This window comes from Equus caballus, chromosome 15 (assembly GCF_041296265.1).
Source record: "Equus caballus isolate H_3958 breed thoroughbred chromosome 15, TB-T2T, whole genome shotgun sequence".
NCBI lineage: Eukaryota > Metazoa > Chordata > Mammalia > Perissodactyla > Equidae > Equus > Equus caballus.
In genome coordinates this window covers 58,448,906-58,469,497 of record NC_091698.1, presented here as the reverse complement: position 1 = coordinate 58,469,497, position 20,592 = coordinate 58,448,906, and the positions used below count along the sequence as shown (strand labels likewise).

The window sequence follows — 20,592 nt, the reverse complement described above, 5'->3', positions numbered from 1 at the left end:
CGAACCCCAAGCCACCGAAGCAGATCATGAGAACTTAACTACTCTGCCACGGGGCCAGCCCCACTGTCCTCTGTTATTGTCCTCCTCTGACTACCCCTGGGGACTCATCCCCAGCTTCTGTTCAGAGATTGCATCTGGGAGAGGAGGTGGTAGGAAATTCTGTTTTCTTATTTCACAGGTGGACTTTTTTCATCCCAAGTGCCTTATCACAGACTAGTCATTTCTGGCTCTCCATCTGATCCTATCTGCTCCGGATTTTGTAGGGACAGTCCTCCTAGTTGGAGCCTCTTAATGGCCTTTTTCCCAGGTATCCAACACTGTTAATAATTGTTTTTTTCATTTCTCTTGTTATTTACATTTCTTTGATCAATTCCTTGCAACTTAGGGAAATAATGTTAAATATATGTGCTCACATTGCTATCCTGAAATGCAAAGCTCCTATTTTTCTTTTTTTAATGGGAGATCCTTATTCCTCCAAAGCACTGACATTACTATATAATGAACCCAGATTTGAAATATGTGATCAAATATGTAATACATCTCCTTGAAAGAGAAGTCAGTTACCTTATTTCTTGTTAATTATAGTAAAGCCACTCTCTTGGATTTGTTGTTGAATTTCTGTTAAACAAATAAATAAGCCAGATACTATGAATTTTTTAAGCTGATACTTGATAATTATATGAAATTATTCATAGTACATGTTGCATCATAAGAGATAGAGATAACAAAAATGTAGAAGAAGATAATCTCATGTGAATATTAGAAACTATATTTTTAAAAACAAGAGCTTTAAACTCATTAAATTAAGTCCAATTCTTCAATGGGAGAAAATTTTTTACTTGGTTCATCTTAACTTGTTAATTCTAAAAGACTTCCATTTTATACATCATGTATATTAGTGTTATACTACTTTTTAAAATTCATGTTATACTTGTAGCAAATATTTGCTAGAGTTTCATGTTCCTAAAGTTTATATTTCAAAAGGTATTTTTTCATTTATAAATATAATGTAATGTCGTAATATTGAGTTATACTTGTTTTCACACTATAACACTTCTGCAGAAATTCTGATCTGCCCTCCAGGCTACCTAAGTATACATCTGACACCTCTCTAATCCTCTGAATAAAAATGCTGATCTATGTGGACAAATTGCATCTACATCTTTTTATTGTTTATTTATTTTTATGGTAGAGATATGTTCTGGCTGAGAACCAAATTCTGATTTTTCCTTTTAACTCTCCTCTGTATAATCTAGTCATAGCTGACCACTTCCAAATCTGAGGACATAAACGACAGGCTCTCTGCATTTTGCAGGTTCTGTTCCATTTGTCTGGAATGCTTCTCCAGCCTCAGGACTTCAACATTGCCTAGTCTACACCCACATTTCATCCAGTAACCTGTACTCAGCCATGGGTTATGTGCCCCCTTCCCTGGGAAGTTTTCCTGAACCACCAAGCTTAGCTTATGTCCCTTGAATATGCTCATCACTATTACAGGACTTTTTACACAGTATATTGAAAATGCCTCTTTAAATGCCTTTCCTACCAGATAAATAAACTAAACTCATAGTGGCCGAGAACTATGTCTTCCTCAAATTTGTGTCTAGAATGCTAAGAATGAAATAAGCTCTCAAAAATACTTGTGGAATTAACTACTAAACAATGTGACCATGTTAAACATTAGAACAATAAAAAGAAAATCTTAACACTGCTATCACAAAGCTGGCAACACTAAGAATATCAGTACCTATTAGTAGTTTAAGTGTGGGGGTCACCCTTGCTTTAAGACTAATTAATAAGTATCTTTGAGTTTGGTTTTTAAGAATTTAGCAGTAATCATGTAAATGTAAGCATTATGTAATGTTGACATTAATTAAAATTTGGCTGTGACTCATATTCATACCAGGTTTTCATAGCAAATGTAACATGGAAAAATAAAACAATTACCCAGGAAATTGGGGTGTGTGATGGGAATAGAAAGCTTTGACCTAAATGACAGAGAGTGTATAATTTAATCCAGCTTTGATTTTTAATTGCGACAGAAAAGTAGCATTCCAGTTATTTCAGAATCATGCCGGTTTCCTGGCCGCCTAATTCTAGTGCAGACTCTCCTTGTCAACAAGTGCTTTTCAATCTGGACAGCACATCAACATAACCTGTGTGAATTTGTTCGTAAAGCTGAATTTCTGAGGAGGACCTGGGCATCTCACTACTACTCAGAGGTATACTAATTCCCTTATGCTTCGCATAAAGAGTAAACATATCATTTCAAGAAATAGAAAATTGAGTATATTACACAGAATTATAGAAAAATAACTATAGGAACCATAAAAACTATACACTTTCAATTTTTCAAACAATTCAAACTTTTATAAGGAAAACACAAACATACACGTAAAACAAGGAAACACAGACCATTAGGGATGGATTAAAAGAAGTATTAAAAATAAACAATAAAAGCATAAAACAAGGTGACATAATGAAGAATAAACATGTCACAATATGTGGAAGGTCTATATGGAGAAACCATTAAAACAGTCTTAGGGACATTGTTTGAAAGACTAAAATACTGAATGCTAATTAAGTGGCAATCAACAGAGAACTAGCCAAATAAAGTGTGGTACTTCCACATAATCAAATACTACCTATCCATTAAAAATAACAAAAGTACTTTTTCTTTGCACTTATACGGAACAATTGCCAAGATATACTGTTAAATGACAAAACTAAAGTACAGATATTTGTATAAATATACTGTTTGCGTAAAAAGTAGAAACAAAAATGTCCTATGTAAATATATGTATCCACAATACAATATAAATGTATTTCATATATTATATGCTTAGATATGAATAGAATATCTCTGGAAAGGCTCATAAGTAGTGGTTGCTTCTGGGGAGTAGAGTTGGGGGTAAGAGACAGACTTGTGTGTCATTGTACAACTTATACAACTCAATATTTTTTAATGTACATGTATTCTCTTTTAAGCTTTTTTAAATAATAAAGTAACATCTCTGAAGTAATTCTGATACTAGAGTTAAAAGGCACTTGTCTAGTATAAACTATTTAGACCTTAATGAAGCCACTGTATAGCATTTTCGTGCCATGGACTCCTTTGACAGTCCAGGAGGGACTTTGAAGCCATTCCTCATAAATTTTTGATGTTTTTTAAATGGGCAAAATAAAATAAAATACATGAGGTCATAAAGGAAACAAAATGTATTAAAATTAGTTCTCAAAATATTTTTTAAAACTAGATCTGACAGTGGATCAGACTTTTCTAATAGTGATGAACATAAATGATATTTTGAGATATCTCTAACAGCTCTATTATGATATGAAAACAGCTTCAATCTCTTTTGTTGGAAAAATCATAAGTAATGCTAATACTACATGGTTGGTTCTATAATTACAGGAAATGCTAAATGCCAGTTAAAATTATTGAAAATAAAGATGTGATTTTCTTTCCTCACTTCTGAGTTCATAGACTGCTCCTAAAGTCAATCCAGGAATTCACTGAGTGTCTTATGGACTCCAAATTAAGAACTTTTTCTTTGTAAGAATCCTCTGGGCTTAAATTCTTTCATATTCAAAATAAAAAATTTAATATAGATCTTTGTCATAAAGGTTTCCGATGAGTAGCTAATATGTTACTGTTGAATTTTTCTTAATTTCAAGTTATAAGTATGCCTGGGATATTAATTTTTTTCTAAGATACCACAGTCAACAGGTTAATTTTTATGACAATTTTGTCTGTTTATACTAATATACGAAATGAAAAATACATCAATTGACCACTCAGTGAATCCCTTCCGTGTAGATATCTAATATTGACTCTAGAATTTTTTTTGTAATTGAACTTCCTCTCTTTTCTCCACCCCACTCTAAAATCAGTTATAGTTTTTAACATTTTCTTTACTTTTCCTTTATGCACAGAACTCAGTCAGTAGCATCTCCCATCTCTCTCCACACTATGACAGATAGCTACTGAAACCTACATCATTATTTAATTTTATAGAGTATCACATTTTTCATCCTAGGGTATACGGTTGAAAGAAATTGCTCAAATTCCAATGTTCCTGACTTTTAAACAATCGTTACTTCTTCCTTTGTCTCTACCGTCAAAGCTGTTAGTACTTTGAACCCTCTTTAAGTTGCAAAATGTCTACTTGAAAGCCTTAATCAGTCAGAAAGTTGGTAAATTATACCTTCCATGCTATCCATATTGAGTACCCATTACTCCTGGACATAGCACATTAACTGACTCATTAGCTATTTCAAACCATATGGACTTGGGTTTGGGTGGGTCATTTTGATAATATCCTGAGGTGAGTTTCCTAATTATTGCAATTATGTGATCTCAATCATGAGGCCAGGCTCACAAAATAGTGTCAATGCCTTTAGAATGAGTGTCAATGCACCCAGACAATGACTGAGATGAGCAACATGCTCTTTGGATGTTATAAGTCCCTTGATACCCAAAAAGTAATTACTTGAAAAGTTCTGAGAAAATGCAAGAAACAATCTGAGAATTGAGTCAGCATGGAATGTTACAGTTCTTAACAATCATGAATAGATTGCCCAGAGTTGAAAGTGGGAAAACTTGAATGCCTTAATGTTGATGCTGTTTAAACATTATGTTTCTAGTGTAAATTTTGTATAGCAGTTTAAATAACAAGGCAGATATTTTTTAAAAAGTAGTGAGAAAAGAGCAAGTGTAAAATCATATTCCCTGTGAGAACTTCTGTGATGGTATTGCAGAACAAATATAAGAGGTTAGAATTTCACGTATCCAAGGTAGGCGGAATAGCAAGAGAGTCTTTCTTAAGTCATTTTTAAGTCCAAAAGTCATTTTTATTGTGGTAAAATACACATAAAAGTTACCATTTTAGCCAGTGTACTGTTTTGTGGCATTACGTGCATTCCCAGTGTTTTGCAACCATCACCACCATCCATCTCCAGAACTTTTTCGTCTTGTAAAACTGAAACTCCACCCATTAAACAATAACTCCCCATTCCTTCCTCCTCCCATCCCCTGGCAACTGCCATTCTACTTTCTGTCTCTATGAAATTGACTACTTTAGGTACCTCATATAAGTGGAATCATATAGTATTTGTCCTTTTGTGACCTATGTCACTTAGCATAGTATCTTCACGGTTCATCTATGTTATAGCATGTGTCAGAATTTCCCTCCTTTTTAAGACTGAATAATATTCCATTTTGTGTGTGTGTGTGTGTGTGTGTGTGTGTGTGTGTGTATCTATCTATCTATAGCACATTTTGTTTATCCATTCATCTGTTGATGGATACCTGGGATGCTTCTACCTTTTAGCTGTTGTGAATAATGTTGCTATGAACATGGGTGTGCAAACATCTGTTCAAGTTCCTGTTTTCAATTCTGAAAGGCTATTTTTAAAGAGAAAAATAGTAAATGTGAATTTTCAAAGCCTAGCCTCTCTGCACATCTACCAACCACAAATTAAAATTAAAATGTCTGCAATTAAAATGATCAATTTGAAAGTGAAACAGAGGAAATCCCCAAAGCTCACCACTTCCTTTCCTTTTTCTTGCTTCTTTCCATACAGTCAAAGATAAACATTAGGAGTCAAAAAATTTCTGTTTCTAGGACTTTAAGATATACGTGAAAAGATTAGCACAATCAGAGCTGCCAAAGTGGGTCAGTGGGGGACAACATCTGAACACCATCACAAAAGCAGTATAGAAGCTTTAGGGGGGATTGGTCATGCTCAGGTTGGTATAAACAATCAAATTATTGAAATATGAATGTTTACTGGAAAAAGGAAAGAAGTCTGTAACCCCACAATTGAATATTAATGATGAACAGATGACTAGTTGGTAAGAAATACTTTCCTCTCTCAGGAAAAGTCTAGAGATGAGGAGAAAGAAGAGCAGCTTCTGAAATAAACATACATTTAGGCAGGAATTGTGGTGGGTATAAGTGGGTCCCAGGTTTGCCAAGCACCATTCACGCTTGTGAATAGCTTGCGGGCTCAGGACAGCTATTTCCAATTTAGAGGCTGAAATAGCAGGCTTAGAAAGCAGGATAAATCAGGAATTAGTGTAAGTTTGTGTGTCTGTGGTTTTGGTTTTTTTTTTTTTTGTCATTTTGTTGGAAGAATTACATTAAAGCACTTAATAAAGTATAATCTCAATTGCAGTGGGAGTCTAAATTCAGTGGATTTATAATGTTCAACAATCAGTCCGTTGAGAAGATACTCCCATTGGCTTTAACACTTTTAAGTTTATTTTTGGTGGGAGAGAGAATCATGGCCTTCTTGATATTTTATTTCAGAATTGTTTGTCCTTCTAAAATTGGGCCTCTCCAACTTTATTCCTAGCCAGCCTATCCACAGATCTTGTTGAAGCAAATCTATTACGTCCGGTATAAGGGCCGAATACCCTAAAGACATTTTAGTTCAAGGTTTTGATGCTCTCATAAAGACCTGACTCCTAAAATACTAAGCTCTTAAGGTGTTTGAATACTACACCTGAACTCACCAGCATTTGAGTAACGATGACCCCTGAGGGTGCTGAATTTAGTTGGTTAATGTGACAGCAATTTTATGAAAAGGATCAATAATTTTTGGAGCTAAGGACTAGCTAACGAGATTCAAGCATAAAGGAAAAACCCTTCACTAGAAACCAAACAAAATACGGGTGATGGATCTTGTTTTATTTGCCTGGGGATTAGTTTGTAGAATAAAGGCAGAAAGATGGTATGGTAAGGCTTCTCTTCTGGGCAAAAGACACCTCATATGGCTACTCTTAAATTGAGCCAACTCGTCCTTAGAACCCCTATGCTGAACCATGTGTGAAGTATAGTAGCATGGTGAAGAGCACAGGTTCTGCAGCTAGACTGCCTGGGTTCAAATGCCGTCTCTGCCACTTCCAAGCTGTGTGACCTTAGGCAGGTAACTGAACTGCTCAGAGCCTCAGGTTCATCCACTTTAAAAAAGGGACAATAATATACATACTTCACTGCTTTTCTTTCTTTAACTATGAAAAGAAGCAATTAGGACAGGGCCTGGGACATAGTAATAGCTCAATGGCTGTGGTAAGACTTTACTATTGCTATCACTGTGGTTTCCTCCTTTCATTTGACTTTTTAACAAGAATTCAAAGGCCAATTTTAGAGAAAGCCCAAACTGAAGAACCAGAGAAAGGAAGAAAATCACCAGTCAATTTTTTAAGTTAAAATATTTGCTATATTTCAACCATTTCTAAGTTAAATGTCTTTTATCTACCTTGATGTTCATTGCTCAGGGCTAGTCTGCAAATTCTGCTCAGCATAAGTCATGGTTTATCTTATTGCCTAACTTAGATGTGATGGGTAGCCAAGAATTGTGGCATGAACTTTTTTTTCAGGGACAGAATGAATCCTCTAGCTGGATTAAAGATGCCCTTCTATTTTGGAATGCTTTATTGTGGTATTTTTCAAGCTTGGTTTGGTTTACCAGAGAAAGGGTGCCAGTGGGGTGGCTTTTATAGAAAAGGTAAGCTTTTGCCAGAGACACTCAAAAATCTTTTACCAGACCTTTGCAGATCTCTGGCTCCTGTATTAGCCTTTCCAAGTAGTGCTTCCTTTACCTAACTTTGCTCACATATTCCCGGTCCCTTTTCATCTAATTTATAAGGTGTACAAAGCATTCATCAGTTTGTAATGGTCCCTGTGATTTCAGTATAGATGACTACTCCTCATGCATTAAATAGTGTTCTATAAAACTATGTATAAATGAAATAAAATGTGACTCTACTGGGGGATTTTAATACTTCTACTATTACAAGTCTTCCCTCTTTCAAGGCACTCTGTCTCATTTCTTCCATTACGTCATGGAGATGTGCAAAGTGAAAATTGCCTAGCACATTTTTCCTTCTGAGAGAATAATGGAAAATTTTTGAATTGCTGAGATTATTGGAATGTCTATTACCTAAAAGCTAGTGTTGACAGTGAGACCAATGATGTGTGTGTGAGAGAAACAGAGAGAGAAAGGGAGACAGGGGGATAGTTTAGTATCTAATTTATGTAATTAATTTCTATAACATGAAATCATCCTATATATTTAGCTAAGGAAAGTTAATATGACTCATCTAAAGACTACAGATCCACAATACTCTTCCTATGAATATGAAACCATGAATAATAGGCAAGTTCCCAAATAATTTGGAGTTCATGGATGAAGCTTGTCAGTATTGGCATATGCAGAATTTTAGAAGAGTGAGTATTGTTCTGCTTTAGTTTTAGAATATATAACTTTAATGGAATAGAAGACCATTTCATACTTTTTCTTAGGCTGGTGGCAAAAGGGAAATCTTTCTTTGTTGACTGCTGAAGCAATAGCAATCTACAAATTTTAGTGGGTTCGAGCTAACCTGTAGCTATATAGTTTTAAATTTTTATGTAAATGAAGTAATAATAAGTTAAATAATTGTACCATTTTGTGCAAATTAAGGGTGCCCTTCCCTCTTTAACCTTTTCCCTTCTGAATTGTCTAGCACCTCCATCCCATCATATTCCAAACCTAAAGTCACCAATCCAGGATGACCAGTGACTGAGCAGAATGACAAAAACCTAACTGAAGGCCATTGAGAATCCAGGGTATGATATAAAGACAAAATGCCTCTCCAACCACCCCATGAAGATAGATAAAATCCCTCGAGTATTCAAACTACATCTGGGAAAAGGCACTAGGAATGAGTAGTGGTGAGAAGACTTCTATAGAGTGAGGGCAACAACTCTGATTGATAGTATAACCTCTAAAATGATGCATTATAAATCCAAAGGAGTCTTTTAAACAACTGGAGACTGGGTTTCCCCTACTTAACAACTTATGATTTTGCTTGGGTCACACGTTAGTGGTAGTGATGACTGGAGGTAGTGGAAAGAGTTGGAAAGGGGTTGGTGGGTTTGTTAGCCATCTGTGAAAATGAGGACTGCAGAGTTAAAGAAAACAATCAGAGAGTTAGTCCACTATACAAATAACAATTACTTTTTTGCACATCTGAGTCAATGTATATAAATATTGACTCCAGTACAGATAGAAATATCGACAGAACTTTCTTACAAGTGTTTCAGACTAGAAAAATAATACTGGCTCCATCTATAAGATTTATAGGAGTGTAAATATCCAACATGGGAGAGTGACCAAGGAGCAAATAATAGGAATGGTTACATTAATATAGAAGGGGAAAAGTCTGTCCTCTGAACAGAAATTTGCTTGTATTTCCATGAATATAGTCAATATTTTAAGAGAGAAATCTTAAGAAGAAGAATTTGGTGTGGCTAAATGACATAGTTTTAGTAAAAAGTGACCAACACTACAGTATTCGTCTATCTGGTGGAGGAGGGAAATACCAAGGCTGGGGCTTTCAAATGAAGAACTGCCTAGTAAGGAAGACAGTAACTATCTGTTCTTAAATAGAGCTCAAACAATCCCATAATCTAGGTCTTAAATCTAGATGGAAAATGTCTGAATACTGCACCTGGACTCACCAGCTATTTTTAGCATTCAGAGCAGGAGAAATTGTTTTTATCTTGAGACTTCTATTGATCCTGATTTCGCTCTCTGTACTCCAAGAGCTCCCAGAAAGAGGTGACACTTAGGAACGACAAGTAGCATCATTTCCTGGTCTGGTCCGTAGTTCCTATTTAGTATAACTCTACATCAAGAGTTAGGCATATAAAGAAGGAAGCAGTTTCTTCCAAACAGTAATCCAATAGAATAGTTTCTGGGTTCTTGAAACTCTTGACAGTTACATTAAAACACTTAGCAATTCGATCTTTCTCTTGAAAAATACCCGTAGACCTCCTGGAAGATGGGAGATCTAATTGCAGTTTAGTCATCCAATAATTCCAAAAAAGCCAGCTGAGAAGTCTATTCAATAAATTCCTTTAAAAGCCCAAAGAGCTCTATGGAAACTGATTAGCTATTTTCTATTTCTATTACACACCAAGTAGAGGGAAAAAAAATAAAAGGCAAACCTCCAGGCATGAAATGATCAACATAATTTCCCTCTCCAATATTCTTCCACCTTCAATATCTTTTACCTATCTGGCCCACTTTGCCATTCTTCTCTGCCTTAGACCAGTTTCCTTACAGGCACCATTGGACTTAAACTGTCAGAAGTCTCTGATTTTCCTAATGTTGATGGGGCCATTTTGTTTTGCATCAATTCAAGTACAAATGAAGTTTGACTTTTACAAAAGGAACTTTTACGAACATTTAAAGAGAAAGTTAAATGATTTTATACTGATCAAATGCAGACTTCACCGAAAGCTAGTAGTATGGCTGGCATAGCTCATAAGATCTTGTCCTATTATCTTTTCTTAGTCATAATCTTTTCTCATGACCAGATGAAATTACTCAGATTGCTATGCTAAGGCAGACATAGGTTGTGTCCCCTGTCACGTTGAAGTTCTTAGGAGTTTTTGATTTTGTATTAGAATGGCCACCTTGGTTCTGGGGTCTGCTGAGCTCCCGGTCTACAGTTATTTTGACTGTTGACTGTTATCTTTTATAGTCATCTGACTTTTCCTTGAGCACCTGGATGAAGAAGGCACATTCCTATTGGGCCCCTAACAATGCTTCCTGAGGTTCTGAAAGAAACATCCCATACAGCATTTATCATTGTTGTCTGCTCTTTTGAATATTATTTGAGCTGTAGAGCCACTGGTGTTCCATATTTTCCTGGATTCTGAATTTGTCTTATCCAGTCTCCTAGAAGACTCTTCAAAGGCCAGTCATCAAGATCATTTCTACCAGTAACACTTTACTTCTCACCTAAGTTAACAATCCACTTTAGTCTCAGAGTCAGTTTTTAATAAGTGGCCTCAGGCATGATGCCTGTTTTTGTTTTTCTTTTGTTTTCCTGCAATGGTTAAAAGTCCCCTTCTTATTATAAAGCTATTGCTGCATTTTAGGTTGTCTGAGGGCTTCTTTAACTATTATCAGCCTGATATCGATATCAAGGTTTTGCTCGTTGACTATGCATACAGATCTTACTGCTTACTTCCTTAGGTCTAATAACCTTAAATTAATTACCATCTCACGATCTTGCCATACTCCCAAGTTTTGGCATGGACAAGAAAAAATAAAAGATTTTGTTTGGTCAGATTATACTTGAAATGCCTATTAAGATCCCTGTAGAAGTATCAAGTAGGAAAGTAAATATATATGCTTGAAAGTCACTGAATTGATGAAAACTTGCAGGGTAGATTGTACTTTTCAAAGATGGCAGCAACAATCTCTCCTATCCCACATGCTCTTTTCTATTGTGATCTTGACAGTACCCGTGAAGAGGTGGATCTATGTCTCTGCTTCTTAAATATTGGCGGGCTTCTGGCTTGCTTGTAATCAGTAGCGTGGGGTGAAAGTGATGCTCGTGACTTTTGAGTCTGGGTGAGAAGAAGCAATGCAATTCTGTCTGTTCCTTGGATCACTCATGCTTAAAGCCCTGAGCCACCATGTAAGAAGTCCTAGTACCCTGAGGCTGACAAACTGTGAGGAATCCACCACATAGTCATCGGTCTTGGTCTTCTAGTCCAAACATGTGAGTGACCAAACCTGCAAATGATTCTAGCCCTCAGGCTGTGAGTCACCCCTAGCCTGCAAATCATCTCAGCAGGGGTAAGCCATCCTCTCTGTTCCCTTTCCAAGCTCCTGATGCACAGAATATATGAGCAGAACATAGCTGTTGTTTTATGCCACTAAGTTTGGAGTCTTTGTCACTTCAAACGGTAAGTGAAACAACTAGGGATGTAAATTTTGGAGTTCACAACACCTACATTGCATTTAAAGCCTTGGGACTAGATGGAATAAAAAATGGTCAGTGTCTGCTCTCTGAGTAGAGACTGAGAAGAGACAGATTAAGCAAAGTGGATTTAGAAGGAATAGCTAGTGGCCTAGAAGAACCACCAGGAGAGTGGGGTGTTGTGGAAGTCCAAGGAAGAGAACTGAGCTTGGTAGTAAAGCATTGTTTGGTGATGAGACCAAGAGTAAGTTGCCAATTTCTTCTCTTCCCTCAGAGTGATTGACCTCAGTGAGTGACTTCAGTAGGAGTTAAGAAAAATCATTGAAGTGGAAAGGCCAAATAAAAAAATTTTAAATACATTTTGAAATGATATTAAAAATGATTATTTAGATTTCAGATCATTAATGCTTACCACCAGTATCTTCCAGCTGTAATTTCCATAATTCATGTGCAACCCAAAGAATAGCCTAGTGCTTCCCAGGCCTTTAAGATCTAGGTAAAATGAATTCCAGACCTTTCCTAAAATTTCTGTGCATTTTCAGGGGCTTTTGTTCACATGGCTACCTCTGGACTGCCACTTCTTCATGTGCCATCTCTGATTTGAGTCACATCTCCTCAGATGTGAAACGTGGACTCTTCAATTTACACACTTACTCATACAAACTGAAATGAACGGAAGGAAGGTAGAAGAGGAGCTGAAATCATAGCAATCCAAACAACTTTGAGTGAAACAGTAAACATTATCATTCTTTAATATTTCTTTGTCTATCCTACAACCAATGTCTCCACAGTGATCTCTTACACCATCCAACATCCAGCTCTATATCATCTCTCTGGTTGGTCTCTCTTTCACTTTTTGTTTTGCTTCCTTCTCTCTTACTCTTGGAAAACTCTAGGAACTCCACATTTTTTCTCAGTTCTACAGAGCAATTTTCCCTTCAAAGTGTCCAGCAAATGACTCTCTTCCATAGGAGGGTGTGGTTATAAACAGATAGAAAAGAAACTGCTCTTACTTTTAACTCATTTTTAATGTTGTTTTTTTCCCCCTCAGGTTTTTAGTTACTTTACTCAGGGAGGTTTCTTGGTATATGTTCTGACTTTTACACATTTGAAAATATCTCTATTTTTGCCGTCATGCATAAGGATAAGTTGATTGTGTTTAGCATTCTTAAGTCACAGTCATTTTATTTACAACTCTGTGGTTGACACTCCTTTCTTTCTTTTATTTAGTGTCATAGAGAAGAATCTTTGGGGCCCATCTCATTTTGTAGGTAAGTAGATTTTTGCTCTGATATTTTATAGATGCTTTCCCTTATCTTTGAAGTTTATTATCTATCCTTTCTTTTGAATTTTAAAAGAATTTTATGTTTTATTCTACATATTCTACAATTTTGCTTTTTCAGATGTGACAAATTAGGTTACTTTCATCCTTGGTTTATAATTTAGAATTATGTTATTTATTTGGGTTTTTTTGGTCCATGGGAATTTTTTTCCAGCATGCTTTGTGGAAGTCAGAATAATGACGCCTCCAAAGACACCATGTTCTAATCCCTGGAATGAAGAAAGGTACTTTGTAGGTGTGATTATGTTAAGGATCTTGAGATGGGAAGATCATCCTGGATTATCTGGATGAACTCAATGTAATCATGAGAGTCTTTGTAAGAGGCATAAAGAGGGTCAGAGTCAGAGAGAAATACTGGAAGATACTACACTGCTGGCCTTGAAGTTGGAGCATGGGGCCACCAGGCAAGGAATGCGAGCAGCCTATAGTAGCTAGAAAAGTCAGGGAAATGGATTGTCCTCTACAGCCTCTAGAAGGAACACAACCCTACTGACATCTTGACATTAGGATTTCTAGCCTCCAGCCTTGTAGGAAAATAAATTTGTATTGTTTAAGTCATAATTTTTGGTAATTTATTAAACAGCAATAGGAAATTAATACATACTATCTTTAGTTTCATAGGTAAAAATGTTTTAAATTTTATTGTACATATGAATCAAAAATTTTGAGAATAGTTTTCTGTTTATTGTAGTAATTTTATTTTAAGAGAAGATAGTTTTGGTTTTTCAAAGAAGGAATGTAGTCTAAATTATAGGACTTATCCTTAAGTTGGTATTTTTTCTCAGTTTGGTCATCCACAGAAGGCTATCTATGCTTTCCTAGTCTTGTTTTATGGCCAAGTAGAAAAGGATACAGTTTCTGTTAATCTTATATGATTCCCTACTAGTATCTCCCCTCATTAGATCAAGCGATAAATGGAAAAAGTTATGATATAATAGTGTATCTTTGATGTCTTACCAAATATCATGGTTTCTGGAATAACTCTTTCCTCTATGATAGAAATAAAGTAACTAAAGCTCCCACCCAATGCGAGTGCAGATAGTGTAGTTGTTTGCTAAATAATTTCTGAGGATTCCAGGTAAGTGCTTACAAATTTTAATAACCACTCTCGCCATTTCTCACTATGAATCATTTAGAGAATGATTAGTGGCTAGGGTAACCTTAAAACGTAGATAGTATCATGTTATTCCCTTTTTTAAATTCTTCAGCATCTCCTTGTTTCACTTAGGAAGAAGAAGAAAATCTTTAAACTCACAAACTTTGACATTATTTGTCCTCTGCCTGCCTCTCCAGGATCATCTGCTGTGATCATCTCTCACTGTTGTCCTTTTGCGGCCTTAAACACACCAAGTTCCTTCCTACCTCAGGACTTTGCATATGTCCTTTTCTCCATGCAGTGTTCTTCCTTCCCCTCGTCTGCCTCCCAACAACTCTTCACCCTTCAGGTCTCATTTTAAGTGTCATTCCCTCAGTGGTTTCCCATGACCTTGCCCGCCATTTGAAATTAACTCCTCTTGTCACAACTTCTAATACAATCCTATACATTTTCTCGATTATTTAATGCCTGTCTTCTCCAAAAGGCTATAAGTTTTAAGAAGGCAAAGAATATGTCTTTTGTCACAGTCTATCTCTAGAGCCAAGCTCAAGTAATATTTGAGTAAGTGAATGAATCTGAATTGCTGTTTTTGGCTTCTCCATAGTGATTTCTGGCCGTTTCATTTCACCCTCTGTTTTATTCCATTAATTTGTCTTAGCCTCAGAGTATGAATACCGCTTCGCATCTTTGCTTTTCATTCCCTAAGTCAGTGCTAAAGGAAGGCTCATATCAGGTTGCAGGTTTTTTTAAATTTCATTTGTTCATTCAAAATATTTGCTGAGCAACTATACACAGCTATACACTAGGCACTATTCTAAATGTTTAGTGGTTCTCTCTTGGTATGCGGAGAAAACTGCAAGGTTGCCAGCTCATTGCTGCAACAGGCCTTGCAATGCCAATGATATGGTCCAAATCTTTTGGTCCACATAGGTGAGGTGGTACTTCTGATGATGCAGTGTGCCTGCATTTCACCTTTGACTCTAATACTTCCAAATTTCAGAGGGCAGTGGCATTAATTAGTCAGTGTTTTCTCTACTGTATTAGGGGTACATTTCTCTTTGAAAAGAGGATGTTTGACATTGGTGCTCCATGGCTTCCTTCAGTTCAGTTCTATCTGTATTACTTTGAACAGAAATGTCATTATCTTGTCCAGAAGTTTCCAATGATTCTTTCACCAAACTATGGTCTCCTTACTCTCTATCTTGTCTGTTATCTGTTTATCAGTTTATTTTGTCGTGGATAGCCCATTCCGGGTAATTATTATGTATATTAAAAACTTGAGTATCCATATAGCATGAAATATCCTGTAATAGATTGTCCAGATAGCTGCAGAGGAAGATTTCATGACTCTGGTAACATTTGCATTTCATAGTTGATTGAGTACCCTTGTGAAATGAACAAGCACTGCCATGAATATTTCACACTGTTGATTCACTCCAATATCTTGGCGTTTGAGTGTTCATCACCCCTATCAAATCAACTCAGCATTACTAACTTCACTTCTAGGCAATAGGATTTTTGTGGCCTCCTCCATAACTAGGAAGAAGAGAGAAAGCTCCACAGGGTATGAAAGAGTGCCAGAATTCCTCCATTTTATAAGAGAATTCAAGTGTCATCAGGTGAAACCCAACTACGTATGTGTGAAAATATAAAACACTAAGGTGTGGATAATATTCAGATATAAAATGAGATTACTGGGTAAAACACTATGCTCAAAATGGAGTTCTTTTGAACTGTATCATTGGGGAATAATCTTGGAAGGAAGAACTTCCCACACTAGTTATTGCTGTTATCCATTAGAATGACTTGATAAGAGTGGCTTATAAATATCCTTTTAAGTCCTCTTATATGCCTGGGACAGTAAATAAAGCATAATCTTTGCAGAGCTGAGACTAACACAATATATCATCAATTGTATTCAATTGCTTCCTGAAGTAGTCCCATTAAATGATTTTTTTCTTACCTAATATAGTTTGTAAACAGAAAGTAGAATATACGCAATGTTATATTTCATTTCCCACCGAGAAAAGAGAGTATATTTGATATAATATTATTTTGGATCCTCCATATTGAAGAAAAAGAATATATACCCTTTTAAACTCTAAATTACATTCTACTGGGTACGTAATTATGTTTAATTAGAACTTTAGAACTTTTTTAAAAACAAATGTGATTAGGTGGTGGGTATATCATTAATTTCATTTTATAGAGATAACATGCATGGATTTTTCTTTGTCATAGTAAGTAAAACATTTCAAAGAGCTAAAATAAAATATTAATCCACAGCCATCTTTCCTAATCCACATCCTGGGATAACTCAAAGTAATCAGTATCAGGCTGGTATCTATCTCCCACATTCTTTTCTATGCTCATACGGGTAAAATTAATATAAACATATATATATATATATAGGAAGAATATGTGAAAATATCCAAGACAATATCAAAAATGAACTATTATAAAATTATGGGAATCAACATAGTGCGGTATTGGCTGAGGAATAGACCTTTCAGATGTACACCACTCTATAATCTGTGTGGCTATCACACATGGGCTTGAGTGTTAGCCTCCTGCTCAAGTTTCTAATGATCCTCCATTGTCTATAGTAGTGCTGTCCAATAGAACTTTCCATGAGGATGGAAATACTATAACTTTTCTGTCCAATAGAGTAGCCACTAGCTATACGTAGCTATTGGGCACTTGAAAAACGGCTCATGAAAGTGAGGTACTGAATTTTAATTATGCTTAATTTCAAGTAATTGAAATGCAAATGGTCACAAGTGGTTTGTGGCTACTGTTCTGGACAGCACAGCTCTGGATTTCAAGTCCAAATTCCTTATCAAGCGTTTAAAATCCCTCATAATTTTGTCTCAGAGCTCAGGCTTACAGGGCCTAAGAATAAAAACTGAAAGAGAGTGGTGCTGCAAACGTGTGAAAGGAAAGCCTAAAAGCAATACTTACATGACACATAGGAAAACTGCTCTTACTGCTCCTTTGACTACATCATCAACTCTATTCTTACTGAAAGCACAGCTTCTGCTTAAAAATTACTTCAGCCAGTTTCCCTTCCTTCTTTTCCAGCTTATGTTTGTGATTATTGCAGACATGTTACTTAAACAGAAAGAGGATGTCAAGTGTGAAGATAGTCTTATGATTAACTTTTTATGATGCTTGTATTAGGGGAATGGACAGGGTAGGACTAACACCACTTTTCGCTAGCTAATATTAGGTTTTACCACATTCAATTGTTTGAGAGATAATTTGATACACATTTACTTCCAATTGTTTGGCAGCAGGGGTCTACTAATTAATATCTCTGGAAAAGATTTTATGGAGCCTGTTGACAGATGACATGCAATTTTTTTTGTATCCTTGTCTTTCATTTATAAGGACAATCACGAATTAGGTCTTTGGGACAAATCAGTTCATACTTTGTAATGGTCTTATATGTAAAGAATGCAAAGGACACAGATCTTTGGTTTGATTGTATATCTGATACGTTTGAGATTCCATTTATCTCAATACTATTATTTTCAAAATTTCTATATCAGCAATTGCTTAGCTCTCCAGGGATTGTGTGTTTATGAGGGCAAAAGGCCTCCTGATTTTTATAAAACAAAAACTAGCTCTCCTTTGGCAGGCAAAACATTTCCAGTGAAGTGATCTCCTTTTCTCACATTAAATAACAAAGATTGGATTTTTCTAAATGTTTTGTCTATGCAACATCTTTAACACTTTGATTTGAAACGATCTTGGCCTTGTAAAGTATGCTCACTAAACGGTTAAGTTTTTATTTTTTGTTTGAACCAGTGTAAGCATTTTTCAGCACCTGGTCCTTTGAAAAGCAGAATCCACGCCATACCTACAAGTTGGCACACAGCCAAGAAAGTCCTTTTGTGTGCGAGTGCTTGTGGTGAATCATTCATAGTCTGTAAGATCTATCAAAATAGCGTTGTTTGAAAACCTTGTTTTCCCTATTTTTTTCTCTTCTGATGACTCATACTTCAGTGCTTTCATGTCTAGATTCTCTTTTCTTTCTTGTTCCTCATCATGTTCATTCAGAAGATGTTCTTTCACTAGTTCCAAAATTTATATTTCTATATTCTGTCAGTTTTCATCTTGAAACATACACACAGCAATATGCTCTGAATCATAAAATTCCACATTAAATCCCCACACTTAAAAAACGTCCACATATTCTCAATACAGGTTTACCTGCTCTTCTGATCCCATCTTTTTGGTACAAATTTATTAATATTTTAAGTTCACTGGTGCTTGAACTTCATCTGTTAGGGAGATTTTGGCTGCAAGAAACATAGAAAATAATGCTAAGTGGCTTAAATGATAGGGACACTTAACAGCCCATGGAAGAATATGAAAAGTATGGCGGCTTCAGGGTTAGTTGAATGAATATACAATAATGGTCTCGAGGACTCCGGTTCTTCCCATCTTTCTCTTCAGCCATTCTTTTCTTTTAAGTCAGTTCTATTGAGGAAAAATTTACATGTAATGAAATTCATACATTTTAAGTGTACGATTAAATGAGGTTTGACAAATGTATAATCATGTCATCACTACCACAATCAAGAAATTAAACATTTCCATCATTCCAAAAAGTTCCCTTTAGCCCCTTTGCAGTCAATCCCATCCCCCTAAACTTGTCCCTGGCAATTTCAATGGGATTATATAGTACGGACTTTTTTGTCTTCTTTCTGTCACATAGCATCATGCTTTTGAGATCCATCCAGGATCCACATACTTACCAAAACTTGGTATCCTAACAGTGCTTTTTGAAGTGCAAAAGCTTTTAATTTTGAGGAAGTTAATCTATCAATTTCTTCTTTTAGATTTTCAGCTTTTTTCCCCCCAATTTTTTATTTTTTTTATTGAGGTAACGTTGGTTTACAACATTACATAAATTTCAGGTGTACATCATTATATTTCAACGTCTGTATAAACTACATCTTGTTCACCATCAAAAGCCTAGTTGCCATTTGTCACTGTACACATGTGCCCCTTTACCCCTTTTGCCCTCCCCTCTTTCCCTCTGGTAAACACCATCAACTTTTTTTGTACATTCAAATTACACAAAATCAAAGATTACAAAGATTTACCAAATCCAAGATCATAAATACTTTCTCCTAGGTTTTCTCTCAAAAGTTTTATAGTTTTAGCTCTCGTATTTAGATTTAGGTCTATGATCAATTTCACAATAATTTTTATGTAAGGTATGAGTTAAAGGTTGAGGTTCTTTTTTTTCTTTCTTTGTATATATGGATATCTAAGTGTTTTAGCCTCATTTGTTGAATGTTCTGCCATTTCTGGTATATTAGATTTGTACTGTATTCTACCCTCATGGTCACAAGATGACTGCAGAAATTCTAGGCATGACATCCAGAATGACATCCAGAAGAGACCATCTTTTATAGAAGTGTCCAGGAAGCTTTTCTTCACCTATTATTACCCACACTCCATACATTCTTACTGTCTAACCAATCACTGGAAAGGGGAATGAGGCCACCATGATTCATTTATTCATTTAACAAGAAAATAGTGTGTTTTCTATATGCATTCTAAGGGCTGGGAAAATAGCAATGACTAAAACAGTAAAAATGCTGCCTGCTTTCATGGAGCAATTTAGTGAGGAAGACTATTTATCTATTTTCAGAGTAAATAAGTAACCTGTATAATATGTTGTTGTACAGTAGTAAGTGGTAGGAGGAAAAAAGGCTACGAAGTATTGTGGGTAGGTTGAAATTTTATATAGGAAAGCCCTCACAGAACTGACTTTTGAATAAAGACTTGAAGAAAGTGAAGGGTAGACCACACAGATACCAGATTGAAGAGTAGTCTAGGCTGAAAAAAAGTGCAAAGGTCCTGAGAACAGCAAGGAGGCCACAATGGTTGGAGAGAGTAATAGCAAATGGGGGAGGGACAAAACATGTAAATCATTGTAGGTCAGTCATTCTCAACCAGCGGCAATTTTGACAAAATTTGCTAATGTCTGGGGACATTTTTGGTTATCATAACATTGTATTCTACAATGCACAGAAGAGGCCATCTCTTGACTCTCCTCCCCCTCTCAACAAGAAATTATCTGGCTCAAATATCAATAGTGACAAGGTTGAAAAACACTGCTTTAGGTTATACTAGGTGCTGAGGATTATTTTGGGCTGGTTACTTTTAAAAACTGCAGACAGGAGGGAAACTCTGAAAAGTAGAATTTGCTTGCCCTTTGTTAAGAAACATTTACATTTGTAAAGGAAATCTCCATCTGTGAGGGTGTTTCCCTCTCTGCACCAGGAAGAAGGGGGGATGACCTTATCTCTAGAAACTCTTAATGGGGAAGACAAGGACTTAAGTCTGCATAATAATCTTAATCCT

General features: G+C 35.9%; 1 long non-coding RNA gene across 1 annotated transcript in view; it reads right to left on the bottom strand.

Moving 5' to 3' along the window:
• The window catches only part of LOC102147836 (translation initiation factor IF-2), a 103,004-nt gene that overhangs the window by 78,118 nt on the left and 4,294 nt on the right, over window positions 1–20,592 (bottom strand). The window contains exon 3 of the long non-coding RNA XR_011425795.1: window positions 18,424–18,512. This is a non-coding gene — a long non-coding RNA (translation initiation factor IF-2). The remainder of the gene's footprint in view (window positions 1–18,423; window positions 18,513–20,592) is intronic.